At 39.6% G+C, this 17931-nt stretch overlaps 1 protein-coding gene across 1 annotated transcript in view; it reads left to right on the top strand.

Annotated features, from left to right (window-relative positions):
• The window catches only part of FOXP1 (forkhead box P1), a 488623-nt gene that overhangs the window by 168084 nt on the left and 302608 nt on the right, over window positions 1–17931 (top strand). Inside the window, exon 3 of the mRNA XM_021695139.2 lies at window positions 2902–2961. The gene's annotated coding sequence lies outside the window, so the exon portion shown is untranslated. The remainder of the gene's footprint in view (window positions 1–2901; window positions 2962–17931) is intronic.

A 17931-nucleotide genomic window follows, 5' to 3' on the forward strand; every position in this document is an offset into this window, starting at 1 on the left:
CAACACTCTCGCAAACGGTAGTGAGGGGGCCACACCAGGAACAGTACTCGTGTTCACGGGATCTTAACTGTACAGAGAATGACACAAAGGAAAATAAGTCATTTCTATTTACCGTATTCCTGGCTCACTTTTAAAACCTAAAACCAATAGGAAACTTCAGAAAGGGAGAGGAAGACAATGCAATTCAGATGGTAACAGCATTTTAAAAGAAGACGAGTGGGCTGGAGGGGAATATTTTTCTTTTTATATTAAAAAAAAAACTTAAAAGCTTTACATAACCATTTAATTTTAGTTTTGATGCATGTGCGGTGAGTAAGCATTCAGGTAACTAGTTGATATATTTGATGAGTAAAAGTGATTGTTTAAAAAAAATAGCGAACTGCTTTGGAAACAGAAGTTTTACATTTTGGAAAAAAAATGAAATGCAGGTTGTTCTGCTGGTTGTTGATTTCTGATTCCTCCAGGCTCGTCATGATGCAGACTCAGGCCCCAGTACTACTCCCTAATTTTCTTGTCTGTTATATTGACACATTTCATTTAATTTAGCGTGATGGCAAACAGCTGTTGAACTATTAATCTTTTCTCTGCAAAGCTAGAAAAATATCTTTTAGATTACTTGGCTAATTATACTAAAAACTAAAATCAACAGAAATAAATTAATGAGTGGTCAAATGTGCATATGCATTAAAATTTATGGAACTTCACAATGGAGAAAAACATGATTTGTATCCCACTGCCAGGTTTTTTTTTGTGTTTTTTTTTTTTTTTTTTTATAACTAAAAATTAAATATAGCCGATTTTGTATCGCTTTAGTAATTATAACTTGGAAGGTCAGTTGTATAATTTTGTTTCCCTAGGGGAAAATTATACTTGTAAAAATGTGAGGGTAAATCAGCATGTATTTTTGTTCTGTTCACTTACACACTGTGCTGTGTAGACAGGTGCATAGAGAAATAGGCCCCATTCTTCCCTGAAATCCTTCTACGGGTTTGAATACATGGCTCGAGATAACTTTATTCAAAGTAGGCATTTTCAGCAGGTTTTTTTTTTTTTTAAATTAAATTTTAATAAGGTCCAGTTGTTTGCCAGGCCTATAGGATAGCAATCTCATCTGCAATGCAAAGTCTAATACTATAGATCTGACTGGCAAACATGCAAAAATAAATGCAACTCAATAGGTGAACATGAACATTAGTTTAGAGCACACACATTGGAGAATATCTCAAGTAAAAAAGGAGGGAGAATGGCCCTTCTTGCCTTGACTTCAGTAGGATCTGCCAGAGTTCACTTCCTTTCCATTTAAGATTGCATGTGTGGTGAGATGGAAATTTCTCGTGTATACGATTATTGCTGTGCCTTGTATCTAATGAGCTCTTGGGCTGCTTTGCAGATCTCCCCATTACCCTGAGGACCCCAGCATCATTGCTCCCTGTTTTCGTAGCACCATTTGCCCTATGACAGAATTCTCACCGGTAGAGAAACCAATCCTGGGGACACACATCAGCAATGTGTCTCAAAATTTTCATTTTCAATTTGAATTGTTTTGTGTAAAAACAAAAAGATTTGGGGCAGGTTGCAAAATAGTAATTTTAAGTCCCAGAGCGAGGGTTTTCCCCCACCCAAATGGTGAACATTTATGGTGAAAACCTCCAATTTCCTCTTACAGTAAACATGAAAATTATGATTTCACTCAGAGCCTGCATTTTTTTTCCAATCTTTATGGCAAGAATCTGCATATACTTGCTTGTGGAAATGTCATAAATTGGCCTCAGATCAATTCCTCAAAGATAGTACTCACCAAAGTGCCACTTTCAAATTTTAGCCCTTGTGAAATAAGATTTAACTCTTCTCAATAATGTTTGCCTTTCCACATTCAGGGCTGACAGCAGAGGGATAAGCAGGGATATATTCTGTATAAAATTAAAACCACTTCATTACATATTGTTCTGAAGAGTGAGCAAAAGGATATTAACATTTTAGTAAAATGACGATACGATCTTAGCATCTTACAAAAAAATTACATGAGCATTTGGTCAGCTGATGTGGAATGAATCCGTACCCTGTCGGTAACTTGATCTAAATTAATAAACAAATGTTTTTCTTTTCACTTGTGCCATATGTTGATCCCAGTTACATGGGCAGAAAGAGGCAGCTTGTAATGTTTCTTAGAGGATTACACACTGTTTTGCATAAGAGAGTATGCAGATGCAGGAGTAGATGTGGGATAAAACATGTTCCAGGCTTTCTTTGTGTTTTAGGGAGGTCGGTTTCAATTGTTTATTTCATCTGACACAAACCATTTTTATTTAACTTGGTAGATTTGGTAGATAAATGCTAAGTGGAAAACATAGTGTGAACAGCTTTCACCAACTGATTAACCCCCTACCCCTCCCCAGACTTGAAGATCTTGGTGCTTGTATTCATTTTGAAAGGTTCCAGGGTGGCATAAAGCATCTTGTCTATAAGAACTCACTCTCTTACTAAGGCTGGGGGGGGGGGGGGGCAAGCCTGTGCTTTAATGAAATCAGAGATGTTGTGGATGTTAACCAAACAGACACGTTCAAGGAGCAGTCTGGTTTCCAAAAACAAAGGCCTATGAGTCACATATTATTGCACCAGAAAATAAATTGATAGATGACAAGATGAGAAAAAGTTCATATGCAAAATTCGAAATGTTTCACCTTTACTTTTTCCATCCACATTGTTTTTGTTGTCTTGAGGAGCTCACAGGCCTGTGTGCCAGATCAGTGGTCTTGGGACTTGTTTTTATTATTAACTCTGAAAGTCATTTGCCATGCAATGTAACTGAGTTCTTTTGTTGTTCTTGAATCTATCCCAGGCAGATGGGTGGTTGCTACTGTCTCTTGACATTCGAATTTTGACGTTCTCTTTTGTTTTCAGGGTAAGAAGTGACCTTTTGAGGTGACTATACCTGAAGATTGCTTTCCAGAAGCCAAAAAGGTAAATGCAAATATGATTAGTGGAATTATGTCTTGGCCCATATCTCCCTCCTTCTAGGTATATCTTAATTGAACTCTTTTCCGGTCTGTGTAGTTACCAAATATGTGTGTGTGCATTTGTGTGTAAGTCTGTATGTAGTAGCGTCTTTTGGGAGATCTTTCAAGAAAAGATTGCCCTTAAGAAATGGTCCGCAGAGTCTCTTTCCCCCCAAAATGTTATCAAACTTTATCTTCTTTGTTGAAGCTGAACTTTTTTTTTTTTGGCTGTTGACTTGGTGGGCTTAAAGTTAGAAAGGAATATTCACATCACAAAAGTGGTGATTCATAAAAATGAACTTGCTGCAAACATGAGTAGCACATGTCAGTGTTCGGTGCCGAAGTGGTGTCATCCGATTGATGTTCATCTGGCGGCTTTATAATCACCTTCTTTCAGAAATTAATAGTCAAGCACCATAGCAACCCAGCACATTGATGTAACTGCTGAGCGGCGTGGGGCATATCCCTGTGATGTCAGTGCTAGGCTGCCTTGTTGTCTTGACCTTGCTTGAAAATCAAATGAGTATTTGATTTTAAAATCAGAAGTTTTCAGAGAGACTAATGTAGCTTGATGAATTAAAGCTAAATTGAATTTTCTCAAACTCACTTTTGGGAGGGGGGACGAAAAAAGCACTCTGTTTAAAATGGTTATAGGTGCTCCGTATTTTCTTGATTTCCAAATTTCTGGTGTGGCTGTGGTCATCTGACACAAGGTAATCTTACAGGTCATTTTCATGGCTGAGGTTTCTCAAGTAGCATCTTCATTTTATTTTTGAATTTTGGCCAATAACAGCTCCATTTGCTTTAGTGGATTTGTGTCTGTTTTAAAACAGGTTCCTTGCTGACCTGGTTGTGCGAAGTCTCCACTCAGATATTACTAAGTTGAGTTTATGAATTTGTAAGACAGAGACTTCCTACTCTTTAGTTGAACATGTTTTGGGGTTTTTTTGAAACTTTATAATGTGAAGATTCTTAGATCACTTTTGTTTTTAATCTTACCAAGCATTCTGGGACTCTAGGACGCCTTTTAAAGGTATGGATTTGTTTTTAGAGTTGCATTCTGGCACATTTGATTGGAGGCAAAAAATCCAACTTGCTGCATTTCACCATCATTGGTGTTTAAATGAGACCTTTGTGGGAAGCACCTGATTGGCCCCCACGGAGGACAGTCTCATTTGTACACTGCGGCATGGAAAGGGTGGATCCCAGTTAGTATTTCGGGTTATCAAGTCAAAGCACTTCCCTTTGCTGAGACTCAGTTGTCCAGTCTTAAAAAGGAAAGCTTAGTTAACTTCGGGGATCTGCAAACTTTTTGCGTAAAGGGCCATGCAGGAAATATTTTCTGTTCTGTGGGCCATTCCCTCTCTGCCACAGCGACTCAGCTCGGCTGTACGTTGTGTCTCCTGGTCTCCGTGAGCCCTGCGAGATCTCAGTCCAAGACGTTCCTCGTGCAAAGCTGTGCCAGGTGTTTAACTCATCTCGTGCCATTAGCTAGCAAAGACTTCTAGCAGAGCTCAACACTGTGATTAAGCAAAGCTGAAAGCATGGTTGAAAAGATGAAATATTCACCTTGAGAGTTGTGTTACCCCGACAGCTTCAAATAAGGGCATCCTGGGCAGTTTTCATTGTTTTCTTTGGAGTCACCTGTAAGCATGAATTATTTTTCTTCTGACTTGATGTCTTTATAATGCCTACGCTAACACCCATGACTTGAAAATGGGCACGCTTGAATGGATGTGATGTGATTTGTTTCCAATTCTGTGATACTGTTCAAAGTTTAAAATATCGTGAGACGGGCAAGTTTGGGGGGAAAAAAAGAAAAAAGTTCCAGGAAATTTTCATTAGTGTTGACTAAAGAGAGGTAGTCCATGGGAAGAGAAAAAATTCTCTCTTTATAATTAATGTCAAGGACACGGTGTATTATATGGTACGATATACTGCAAATGAGGAACTCCTTGTCAAATTTCAGGAACAGTGAAAAATTTTGTCCTTCTGATGGCTCCTGTCATGACACAAAGGAAGCTGAGTAACAAATTCATATAATTTTTCTTTTAAACTTGACTGCTAGGAATCTCGGAGGAAGAGTTTTTGTTCAATCTCTGTATGGTTTTTTCCTACTCCAACTTATTGTGATTGAGATCTTTTTAAATAAACTTCATTTTTTCTACCCCCAATTAACATTGGGTTATTCTTATTCTTCTACAATATCAATTCCATCTTGCTTAACCCTCATTTCAAATTTTATTTTATTTTTTTAGAAATTAGTGAAGGTATAGAGATTTAAATGATAAATCACATTTTTTTTTTTACCTTTTAACAAGCTCAAAGAGCCTTCAGAAACTAATCCTTATTTATTTTGATCTCTTATATATAAAGGAAAAAAAGGTTTGTTAAAAATGTAAAAAAAAAAAAAGTCTGTAAAATGTCTGGAATGGCAACTGTTTCTTCCCTGGAAATAAGCCTTAAACAGAGAAGACCTCAGGGCGCCTGGGTGGCTCCTTCAGTTAAGCGTCCCACTCTTGATTTCAGCTCATGTCATGATCTCAGGGTTGTGGGATCGAGCGCACAGAGTCTGCTTAGGATTCTCTCTCTCCCTCTGCCCCTCCATCCCCCTCGTACGTGTGCATGCGTGGGCACGCTGTCTCTCAAAAGCGAACAAAAACCTGAGACGATCATGCTATCCAGTGATGACAGAGAAGCCAGCACCATCTCCGCACCATCAAAAAGAGGTAGATTTCAGGTCCCGGGTGCTTCTCAGTAAATGGCATGCCACATTTGAAATCTGGGAATCATTAAAAGCATAGATGCAAGTAAATATGTCTACATTGGCACTTCGGGAAAAACTACTTATGTGCATAAAAGCGGCCAGGCAAATTCAGAAAAACAGATGAAGCCATTTTTCAAATTTAGATTCAAAGGTCTGAAGAGTCATAAATAACAGCCCTCTTACTTGGTAGCAATAAAACAATTTTTTTTCCAAGTAGATCTGAACACTTTACAAAATGGGTTTGGTGCTAGCATTCTGGAGAAATAGGCAGCCATGATTATAATCCCCACTTTACAGACTGGGAAGGTGGTTCCATAGACAATCAGTAACTTACCGATGGTCACGTAGAATGTCAAGACCGTATCTAAAAAGACATCTTGTTCAGGTCACAGTTATACTGATGTCATTTTATCATGGCTGCCTTAGTTTGGTGATTTAATACAGGTTTATACATCATTTTCTCTCTGCTTTCCCTCAACATTGGCATTGTACCTACATGCATTTTTGCTTGAGATTCAAATTCAATTTGTAAAATTCATATTCTTGTATCAGTTCTGAGTGGTATTGGGAGTGGATGGTAATCTTCAAGCCCATATAGATTACGATTAAATGGTTATTTTTAAACGTTTTAGGCATCTTCAAGTTTCACATCTTATGTGCTCGTTAATTTTTTTTAAAATTTCTTTTGTATGGTCAACTTATTTGTGAGAAAGTTAAGAAACAATCTAAAAGTATAATCATTGCAGTATTCTCCTACCCCCAATTTGAGCCCTTTTTTGTTGGATCAAGGAGTATAAAGCATCCTTATAGACTATTCATTGTGTCTTGCATATTGCAGATTATAGCTCGGTTACAAATAAAGGTAAAATGGCTATTTGGCTATTTAAAATATATCCATTGGCTCTTCTGAAAGTGTGTATTTATTTGATTTAAATATTTAATGCCAGTAACATTCAAAGTTTAGTCCATTTCAAAGTGACCTCTTTATAGCATTCCACATTTGAATCATGTGACTTAATTTATCAAGTTGTTGTGTAGACATAACAGTGTCTTCACTGAGCCACCAGATAACCACCCTAGCTGATTCACTAGTCTGTTCAGTTAAGCACTGGAGTCCTTTTCACTCCCTCCTTCTCCCCATACACCCATGCCCGGGCTTAACAATCAGGGTAAAGACTAGGCTGGTATTAGCATAGAGACCCCAACATACAATGGCTTACATAAAAGGGAAATTTACTTCTCTCTTATGTAACAGTCTGACCAGTGTAGCTTACCTGGGCAGGTTCTTTCTTTCTTTTGCTCTCCTACCTTAGGACTTTGTCATTATTCACATCATTGAAGCATAGTGGAGAAGTCCATGGCAAGCAGTTTTCTTTGATTCAAATGAGTTAAAAATTGCACATATCTCATCCATTGACTGTTAATTGGTAAGATTATGGTCTCCTGGTTGCAAGAAGCTGCAGTGGCTGCTGGGAAATGTGTCTGCCAGGGTGGCCAGGAGCATGGGAGAATTGGAGAACAGGTTTAAGGGGACAATTCAAACACAACAACTTGATTGGTTGAATTGCCCCAATCCGATGATTTCTTTCTTTCTTTCTTTCTTTCTTTCTTTCTTTCTTTCTTTCTTTCTTTCTTTCTTTCCTTCCTTCCTTCCTTCCTTCCTTCCTTCCTTCCTTCCTTCCTTCCTTCCTTCCTTCCTTCCTTCCTTCCTTCCTTTCCTTTCCTTTCCTTTCCTTTCTTTCTTTCTTTTCTTTCTTTCTTTCCTCTTTCCTTTTTCTTTCTTTTTCTTTCTTTCTTTCATTCTGTCATTCATTCATACAAGAGTACACACTGCATACATATATAAATTCCTACTGTAGATATTTACTGATGATTGTGTGCTAGTTGCCAAGATCATAGCACTGCATAAGAAGGACATGGTCTCTGTCCTCATAGAGTTTATTTTAGAGAGCGGAAGACCCAGATTATGAACGATGATGATGACTAGTGTTAGGAAGGGCAAATATTGGTTGCTGGGAGAAAGTGATCTATAGTGGGGAGACCAGGGTATCAGCGATTTTTGTATTTTAGCCTTGTATGGAAGCAATGTTAGCTTAACTTGATTTTCTTGTATCTTTCATGCCAATGCTGTTATGAACATTATCAGGCATGTTAATTTTGTTAATAGCTTTATTGAGATATAATTCATATCACAATACAATTCACCCACTTAAAATGTACCGTTCGATGGCCTTGAGTATATTGCCAGAGTTTGTAACTATCATCCCAGTCTGGTTTCAGAACATTTTCAGCACCCCAGAAAGAGACCCCATAACCATCAGCAGTCACTCTCCTCAACTCAGCACCTGACAACTAATCTACTTTCTGTCTGCATAGATTGACCTATTTGGGACATTTCCCATAAATGGAATCCTACAATATGTGGTCTTTGGTGAGTGACTTCCTTCACTTAGCATGATGTTTTCAAGGTTCATCCCAAGCACTTAAATCTGTAACTATCAAAAAATAAATAAATTTGTAACTCTCTTACAACCTCAGAGTTGTTTGAGGTCTTACTCCTAAACCCAACAAAATGGTGACCTGAAATATTCTTAATGGGATGGAATTGGGGGAAACATGACTGTCCTCATGTTGTTTATATTTTCATAGAACTGACTTGGCCTCCCAACAGTTAAACTTCAAAATTTAAATGTTTGCATTTTAAGTTAGCTGTTTTTAAACATTGTTAACCATAATGCTAAACTAACTTACTCTGTAAACAAGAGCTGTTTCTCTTGAATGTTAGTTTCAAAGAGAAAAATTTTTTAAATATTGATTTCCAGAGAAATATGCTCAATAGAGTTCGTTTTCAAGCAGAAGCCACTTGTTGAAATGTACATGAAGGCATATTTAGTAGTAAAGGCAATCTCTGCAGCGATTATCAACTAGCCATATTTTGCACTGTGAACAGTCAGAAATACAAAACCGAATAACAAATGGTTTATTCATCTTTTTAAAATGATGTTTTTGTTCTTCCATCTGCCAAGGGCACAAATATCCCAGTTGCTCACCTTGAGCATCTTAGGAAGAGATTCTCAGTTTAGGTGACAACATAACAGCTTAACAGAGATGTAGGAAGTATTGCCTTACTTTGGCAATTCACAAACCTCAGGAAGAAATTTGAAGCTTAACTGTACAAAAACAAAACCCTGTTTAAGGTTGCAGATCTGTGTTAACCTTGACTGCATTACCCAACTCGTATCTAGTAACATCCAGAACCTTAAAGGAGCAAATGTTCAATTGGTGGTAGAATCCTTATTTTGAGTCCATTTTAAAAGTTGACCTTCTGTCCAGGGTTGAGTTCTGATCTGAAGTTTATAGTACCTTTTGAAAAGGACTGCTGGTGAGTGGGAGTTTGCAATTGAAATATGAAGATTAATCATTTAAGTTTGTACTTCTCTGTCCTTGATCTGAACTCTTGGACTTCTGTAGCCTTGGCATGGTGGGGGTGGGGAGGGGAGAAGAATGAAAAAGCTTGAAGTCTTTATGCTCTGTTCAAATGTACTCTTTTTGAAGTGTGAAAATCATGCACATTTTCCCTTGAATTTTGTATATTAGCATGTATGTAGTATATAATTATAAGTAATTAGATGTTTTGTTAATTATCTGAAAGTGCAATGACTTATTTAAAATTACCTTTTAATTAAAAAAACAGTCTTGCATCATCGGATGGATGGTGATGATTTCAGTCTGTGGATTGGCATGGTACTTTAATTCCTCGGCCTATCCCTCCAGGCCTCTTTTTTCTGGAAGTCTGTTTCCCTTTCAGAGGGTCCTGACTGTCCCTACAGGTCAGAGGAAGTGCCCTAAAATCTGTTCAGTACAGATGACTTACCTTAAAGTTTATTTAGAACAGTGATTTTCAGAGTGGGCATTGGGACCCATTTGTGGATTAGGAAATCTATTTAGTGGATTGTGCCCAAGGATTTTTAAGAAACGGAAGAAGCATACAATAGAGTAGAATAAAATAGAGTAAACTTACACTGTCTAATGTGGAAACCACTAACCGCATGTTTTGCAGTGCGATTAGCCCAAACTTAATATGTGCTGTAAGTGTAAATTCAACAAAGTATTTAAAAGACTTTGTATGGAAAAAATATATGAAATACTTGAATTATTCTTCTCTCTTGATTATACATTGAAATGATCATATTTTTGTTATATTAGGTTAAATAATATAAATTATTAACCTGAATTTTTACTGCTTCAGTGTGGTTACAATGACATGTGTGGCAGGCGTTATATTTCTAATGGACAGCGTTGCTCAAGTTGATGGGGACTCTATCAGTGAATGACACCGCTATCAAGCCCTCTGCTCATGGTTCTAGGGGTTGGGGACAGGCAGGGAAATAAAATACAAATACACAGTGATAGGGCTGGGGGGAAAATATAGAAGGGTGAGGGAGATCAGATTGCCTGAGGAAGGGGTTCCAACTGTAAATAATCAGGTTAAGTCTGACTGTGAAGTGTGGGAGCATTGGAGCAAAGATTTAACATGTTCTAAAGAGAGCAAGTTGGCTTGTGTGGCTGAAGTAAAGTCATCAAGGGGGAGAGTAGTCAGAGGCAAGGTCAGGAAGTAACAGGGCTGGGGGGTGCCTGGCTGGTGCAATCAGAAGAGCAAGTGGCTCCTGATCTTGGGGTCATGAGTTTGAGCCCCAGGTTGGGTGTAGAGTTAAAAAAAAAAAAAGTTAAATTTTGGGGGGGGAAAAAAAAAGGAAGTAACAGGGCCAAACTGAGTAGGGCATGAAGACTCACTGGACTCAGTCTTTTAGTAAAATAGGGAACCATTGATGGGCTTTGAGGTGGGTCAGGATCTGACTCATGCTTTAAATGGATCACTCTGGAAGCCATTTTGAAATTTGCCTGTGGGTGAACAAAGCAAGATGATAGGGAGGGCGACTTGTTAGGAGGTCACTGTAATCATCCCAATGAGATAGGATGGTGGCTAGGACCAGGGTGGCAATAGAAGTGGAGAGAAGTAGTTAGAGTTGCTTTTGATTTGAAGGAAGAGCCAAAGGATTTCCTGGTTGAATAGATGTGGAATTTGAAAAGGTTGCATCAGGGATGACTCTGAGATTTTTGTGCTGAATGATGGGGTAGTATCATCTGAAGGATTGCTTGTGAGTGGAAAGGAAAGAGTTAGAAGATGGAGGCTTTGCGCCCAAGCAACTGCTGGGAGGATGGAGCTGCCCTTTACTGAAATAGGGAACCCTGTAGGGGAACAGGTTTGAGGGTATTAAAGGAAAAAAAAAATTAATCTCACTTGTTAAAGATGGTAAGATACACTTTATTCAGGACTATCACAATAGGTGTTGGGAACACTCCTGTAAGATTTTATGCGGGAGAGAGATTGGGCTCAACTCTGAATACAGCCCAGGCAAGTAGGAATTTATAACCAGGGAGGAGAGTGGGTGTCCGTAGATGGAGAATTACCAGAAGAAACATGGTGGGTAAGCAGAGGGTCTGAGCTACACAGATCTAACAGGGCTCTTGCTGAAGACACATCAGGGTGATCAGACACTCCCTGGGGGATGATGGAGGATGAGGAAACCAGTCACGTATCAGCAGTGATCAGATACTGAAGGTGGTGGAGGGGCTTGTAGTTAAACTGACTTAGCAGGGTTCTTGCTAAAACTGGATTTTATAGCGAGGTGCCCAGGTGGTTTCAGGAGCCTGACTAAAGTTTGGTCAAGCCAGGAGTCTTTGTCAGGGTGGATGAGGGAAGCAGGAGAAACCGGGAGTATAGCTGTAGACACATGGGCTTTGAGCTGTTTATTATTAACCCAGATTGAGCTGTCAAGTGGGCATTTGGATATGTGGATCTAGAAATGTCCTAGCTGAGCCTACAAATTGAGGATCTGTAAGCATGTAAAGGCATGAACCTGGGTGAGCTCACCAAGGGAGCCATGGTGTAAGTAGAGGGAGAGTAGGGCTCCAAGATGTGGGTTCTGAAGCCAACACCATTAAGAGATTTGGTTTCAGGATATAGTGAAGTAAGAGGCAAAGCTGGCAGGAAATTTGGGGGATTTGGATATACTGGGAGCCCATTGAGGACATTGTTTAAAGGTAGAGGGCATTGCAGTGCCTGAGTGGCTCAGTTGGTTCAGCATCCAACTCTTGGTTTCAGCTCAGATCATGATCTTGGGGTCATGAGATCGAGCCCCGCGTCTGACTCCGTCCTCAGTGCAGAATCAGCTTGGGTTTCTTTCTCTCTCCCTCTTCCTTGCACTCTCTATCTCTTCCTAAAATAAATACTTTAAAAAAAATAAAGGAGAGCATTGTCAGCTGCATCAGAGGTGGCTAAGAGGTCAGAAGAGATGATGACAAAGAACGGACTGTTGTGTTTGTCAACATGGAAGTCATTTATAACCTTAACCAGAGTCAAAACTCCCACAATACATAGTGGCTTCGTACAACTACCGGTATGCTTATGGTAGGCATTGTGAATGGGTTTTCTGGGGATAGTCCCTGTTTATCACTATTATTTGTTAAGGTCGTCACATGTACCCCCACCGCTTGCAGCCCCGCATGGACAAGGGGCTAACTGTGATACTTGGGTCACAGTACAGCCTGTCAAGTGTAATCAAAGAAAAATTCACTGCTGCACAAAGGAATTCTGTGCATTTTGCCCCTCTCAATTCCTTCTCTACTCCAATGGTTGAGATAGTACTGTTTAAAGAAAAGGCAGATTGGGCGCCTGGGCGACTCAGTTGGTGAAGCGTCTGACTCTTGATCTCAGCTCAGGTCTTGATCTCAGGGTTGTGAATTCAGGCCCCACATTGGGCTCAAAAAAAGAAAAGAAAAGGCAGAGGAAAAGGGGGATGCATAAAATATGTTGTTTCAGTCATCTGAAGTACACCACAGCTTGGTGTGGTTAACATGGTCTCCAGATTAGTAAAGTCCTAGTTTGTGCCTGAGCCACACGCCAGTCTGTCGCCTTCGCCTTATACTAATCTAGGTAGTCTTTGATGGGCTTGTCTGCCTTTCAACTCAAAGCATCAAGGATTCTGGCTTATTCAAAAATTCTGAAATACAGTGAACATTCTCAAGATTTCTAGGCTGGTCCCAAATCTTTAAGCATCTAGAAAACTGTAGGTAAAATAATAACAAGGACGCTTTCTCTCTTTAGGTACTAAATCCCATTAAGGTAGTATTGGGGGAGGTAAGAATATTCCCTCCTTGTGGAAGCTAATAAATGTCCTTCTTAGAGGAAGAAAATGTAGGAAGAACAATTTCACTGGTGACCTCCCCTAACCAGTTCAATATTTTATCAGTATCCTGCCGGGATTTTGTATATATAGATTTGTTTATATGTACTTGTCCTGCACACACTATTTTGTTTCCTATTTTTTACCCTTACACTATCACAAGTATTTTTCCAAGTCATTACATGTTATATATAAATCTTATTTTAGTATACTTTGGCGACCTCTCTTGTTGTGTTGTTCATCCCTGCAATGGTGGGGCTTCCGATATTTTCCACTGAGTCATGATGGCCAGGATGTCTAAGTTGGCCATCTCAAGATAGCTCAGTCTCTTGAATTTGTTCTATAAATGATGTTGAGATTTTAGATTATCATCTAGTTTCTCCCTCTACTTCTAGATAATATTAAAATTAAACTGAGCCACATAAAATCACCCCTTGGGGTCAACTGTATGCATTTTCCACAATTAGGTGAGGTACAATTCACATGAATTTTTATTTCAAAATGTCTAGACTTTAAGTTGCTAGGCATTTTTTTTTTTTTTTCCTGATCTGAATTGTTTTTGGTATTTTCCCACTCCCCCAACTTGATTTTCAGCCTGTGAGCTAGGAATTTTCTGTTCTTTCAAGGGTGAGCCATTCATCCTCTCCTTGTTTTATTAGCCCAAACATCACTCCTTTCTCTTACCCCAGGGCAAGCCATTGTTTTATGTTTGCATTTGCATCTCCAGAATTTGCTTTGGTTGGGTTTCAGTCAATTTACCCAGAAAAATTAAAAATTACTTGCAGCTTTTAGAGTCTAACATTTTAAGTTCTCTTCTTTTGTTCACCATACCTCAGCAGTATCATCATTAATGGTGTAGGCAACAAATGTTTGAGTTCCAGTAAGGTTCGCTGTGTGTTTAAAATTGAGCTGTACACCACTGTGCTTTGTGGCCGTGACCCCATCTAGTTCTAAAATCCCCCAAACGGCCTTTCAGTGAAGTAGTCTTAGAACTTCAGAGAGGACCAAAGAATGTGGGACTTGACTGGTCTCTTCCTTGTAATGTACGAAAGATGAAACCGACATTCCGGAAAGGGACATGACAGACCCCAGGCCACTGCATAATTGTGACCCTCTGTGTTGGGAATCCCCTGCTCTTCTACACCTCTTCCTTCCTTTTATGATAGGATACCCCAAACAAGTAGAATTATTAAAATATGACTATTAAAAAGTTGGCTATTAAAAAAAAGACCTGACAAAAGCCAAAATGTGTGTGTTTGTTTTTTTTTTTTAAATGTAGATGGCCTTTATCTTGGATTTCATTTCCAGCACTATCTCCGTTTTCCAGCAATGTTAAGGGAAATGACACCATTTACAAGTGTTTCAGCGTATTAACTATGAGAAATGTCCCCTAAATACCTTCATCTCAAAAATAAATAAAAATAAAAATGTTCATTTCAGGGGCGCCTCGGTGGCTCAGTCATTGGGCGTCTGCCTTCGGCTCAGGTCATGATCCCAGGGTCCTGGGATCGAGCCCTGCATCAGGCTCCCTGCTCCGTGGGGAGTCTGCTTCTCCCTCTCCCACTCCCCCTGCTTGTGTTCCCTCTCTCACTGTCTCTGTCTCTGTCAAATAAATAAATAAAATCTTTAAAAAAATGTTCATTTCAGAAGATGCCCATTTTTCCCTCTCCTTCCCACCTTCATGTCCTCCTTCCCTCCTCTGTCTCCCAGCTTCTGGATTTACCACCCCTCCTCGTCCTCCCTCCTGCTCCCACCCTCTCCTGTCTCTCCCTCTCTGTAGCCTGCCTCTGAAGGCTGATCTTTTTTTTTTTTTTTTTTAAACAAGGCCATTTGATGAAGATGTATATAAAAGTAGAATGTTCCTGCCAGTTGACTACTACTGTGCATTTTCAAAATTGTTGAGTGTTATGTGTAACCTGAGAATCTCAGTGTCCACTGCCCTTACCTGACTGATTCGTACAGAGGAACACCTCCCGTGTGGCGGGTGCTTTGCCCCGGGCTGAGGCACAGGGAAGGATAGTTGTGTTTTGCTTGTGTTTCTTGAGGTATACACTGTCTATTTGATTGGAGCTACTTACGCTCCAAGGTCTTGTTCTCCCTAGCTCTGGAATGGGGTTGACATCCTCTCTTTATTTCCTTACGTGGGATAAAAATACATGAAGACCAATATAGAATTGTCACTGGGAACTTCACTGGCTAAGTTCTTATTATGTTATTAGTAATAGAAATAGCGTAGGAAATTCCCACGAACTTCGTTTTGTTTTCTGATGACACATGTTAAGCCAGCTCATTATAGGGAATTTGAAATTATAGAAAAGTAGACCAAGTATAAAAGAAAGAATAATCTAGAATCCTGACCCTGAGAATAATGTAAATTTTCTGTCATCCTTTTTTCGTTGAATGTACACATATTTAACAAAATTGCTGTCATCCAGTATATAGAATTATCCCTTTTTAAAATTTAATATTACACAGTGAGTATTTTCCCATGTCATGAAGTATTCTTAAAGATATCTTAAATGATTTCATGCTGTGTCATCCTTTTGCATGTAACACAGTTTAATTGACTATTCTTTAATATTGCGTGTGGAGACTGTTTCCAGTTTTTCTGTAATATATTTATTGCACTGGGCATATCTGTGCATAAGTGTTTGTCAATTATTTTTATTTCTTTAGATATATTCTAGATGTGGAAATTACTAGAAGAGAGTTTATGGAATTCTTACAGGGTTTCCATACTTCTTGTCATACTGTTTTTCAAAAATACACCTATTTACACTCCAACACTGAATGAGAGTGTTTATTTCACTGCAACTTTGCCAACAATGAGTATCAACATTTTTTTGTTATCATGTGAATCATAGAAAAAAAGTGTATCTCATTTTTTTCTTGTTCAATTCTTTGACTATAAATGAAGTTCAGAAATTTTATTTCTTTAGGCTGTTTGCACTTTTTCTTTTAATTGTTCATAGTTTCTGGAGCAGCCAGGGATTGAAGGAGTAGGAATGAGGAAGCCATAATGCTGAGAGCATGGGGAAGGGATCCTGTCATTGACAGGGTCCTTGACCAGTGGCACTTATGGCCGAAATTACAGAGTAAATTCACAGAGTACTACATTGCAGCTTTGGTCTAAGTGCTAAAATTAGAAAAGGCCAGACCTTTGGCACTCAGATGTTCCTGAAACCAGATGGAGAGATCTGGGGCTCCATAAGCTTTCCAAAAATTTGGATGCTTTAAATTTATTCCTTTATTCACCAAATAATTATTGAATGCTTACTTGTTTCAAGCACTCTTCTAGGCACCAGGGATATACTGGTAAACAACAAAAGAGAGGCTCTTTAAATGTGGTGAGTCTCCCTCATTGCTTTATAATGAGGACAAATGGAGAATTCTCCATAAAGCACTTAGCACAGTGAGAGTCATGCTTGCTTCTCTTCTTATTGCTTCTCCTGTTTCTTTGTTAGCAGCAGCAGCTCAAATAAGAACCTGCGTCCAGCCAGGTCCCATCTGTGGTCTCCCTGTCACACTTGGGAAAGACACGCTGTCACAGGCCCGGTCTTCCGCCAGCCTGACAAGCTTCTCTCCGTTTCTCTTTTAGCCCCTTTCTTTACCCACTGAGCTAATGTCCTCCAGCCATGTGGTTGAGGAAGCCTGTAGAGAAGCAGGGCTGAGTGCAGTTGAGCAGTAATACCTTGGGGACAGACGTAAGGACTTCAGAGGAGCCCTTCCCATTTGCATCCTGTTAGTAGGGGTATTCCTGAAGGCTGAGAGGTGCTCCCTGGTCATTGGCTCTTTATCTGGAAGCTCAACCAGATGATTCTCATCAACCCCTGAGTGAAGGAATCCAAAATAGAAAAGGAAAATGTTCTTCCTCTGGATTTCTCAGTTTTCTCTGGGATTCCGGAACTCTGCACTGAGTGGGGAAAGACAGGCCCCCTCGAACCCAGGACCACACTGGCTTTCTCTCTGGCTTGTCCCACTCCTGGGAATGCACTTGGCAACCATCGCCCTTTCTGTGTACTTGCCTGGTTCCTGTCACCACTGTTTGAAAACACAACTAATTTGTAATTGAGATAAACATTCTCAATGCTGAAATGAAGGGGTAGCTCAGGGTTGCGGTCCTGGTGCCCTGCGCAGAGGCGTGGATTAGAAGTGGGCTTCGTCTGAGTTTGGATGTGTCAGTTCTTGGGCAGGTCTCGACATGCTCTGCCACTTGTCTCCATCTGAGACATGGGGAGAATGAAAAGATCCGTCACGTAGATGTGCTGTGAGGATTGTATAAAGAAGTTTGGTTAGAGGTCTGCTTTGCAGGTCCAGCCCTGCTACTTTTGGGCTTCGTCATCTAGAGGAAGCAACCAGCTTCTCTAAGCTTTTTTTCCCTTATCTAAAAAAATAGGGACTTGGAAGTCATTGGAAGATGAACTGAGTTATTCCAAGTAAAAAGTGCTTAGAGCAGTCTTCATATCCAGGAAAGGTTCGGTGATGTTGGCTCAGTGATGTCTATTTTTGTTATCAGCACAGTGCATGGAATGTAGTAAGTTCTCAAGAATGGTAATACATTTTATTATTAATTAGCTTTAAAGATAATGAAAATGGTTTTAAGTGGCTGTTTTTATGGGGGGAGAATCTAGTTAGTGGAAATAGAAATGAAAGAGGCATCCTGATACCTTTCCCTGGCCCCAAATAGAAAATACAACACAAACTTTTAAGATCCTAAGAAGAAAGAAGGGGTCTGTGAGGTTTTCGAGATAACATTATATTTCTGTACCATCTTCTCCTTCTCACCTCCCATCTGCCATCACCAGGTAAAGGGTGGGGCCATCTAGCGGGATCGAACTGGCTCATTTTTAGGAATTTGAATCAGCCTGTTGGCTACACTGCAGCTTGGATCTGAGTGCTAAAATTTAGGCCAGGCCATTGA

The sequence above is a fragment of the Neomonachus schauinslandi genome, chromosome 1 (genome assembly GCF_002201575.2).
Source record: "Neomonachus schauinslandi chromosome 1, ASM220157v2, whole genome shotgun sequence".
Taxonomy (NCBI): Eukaryota; Metazoa; Chordata; class Mammalia; order Carnivora; family Phocidae; genus Neomonachus; species Neomonachus schauinslandi.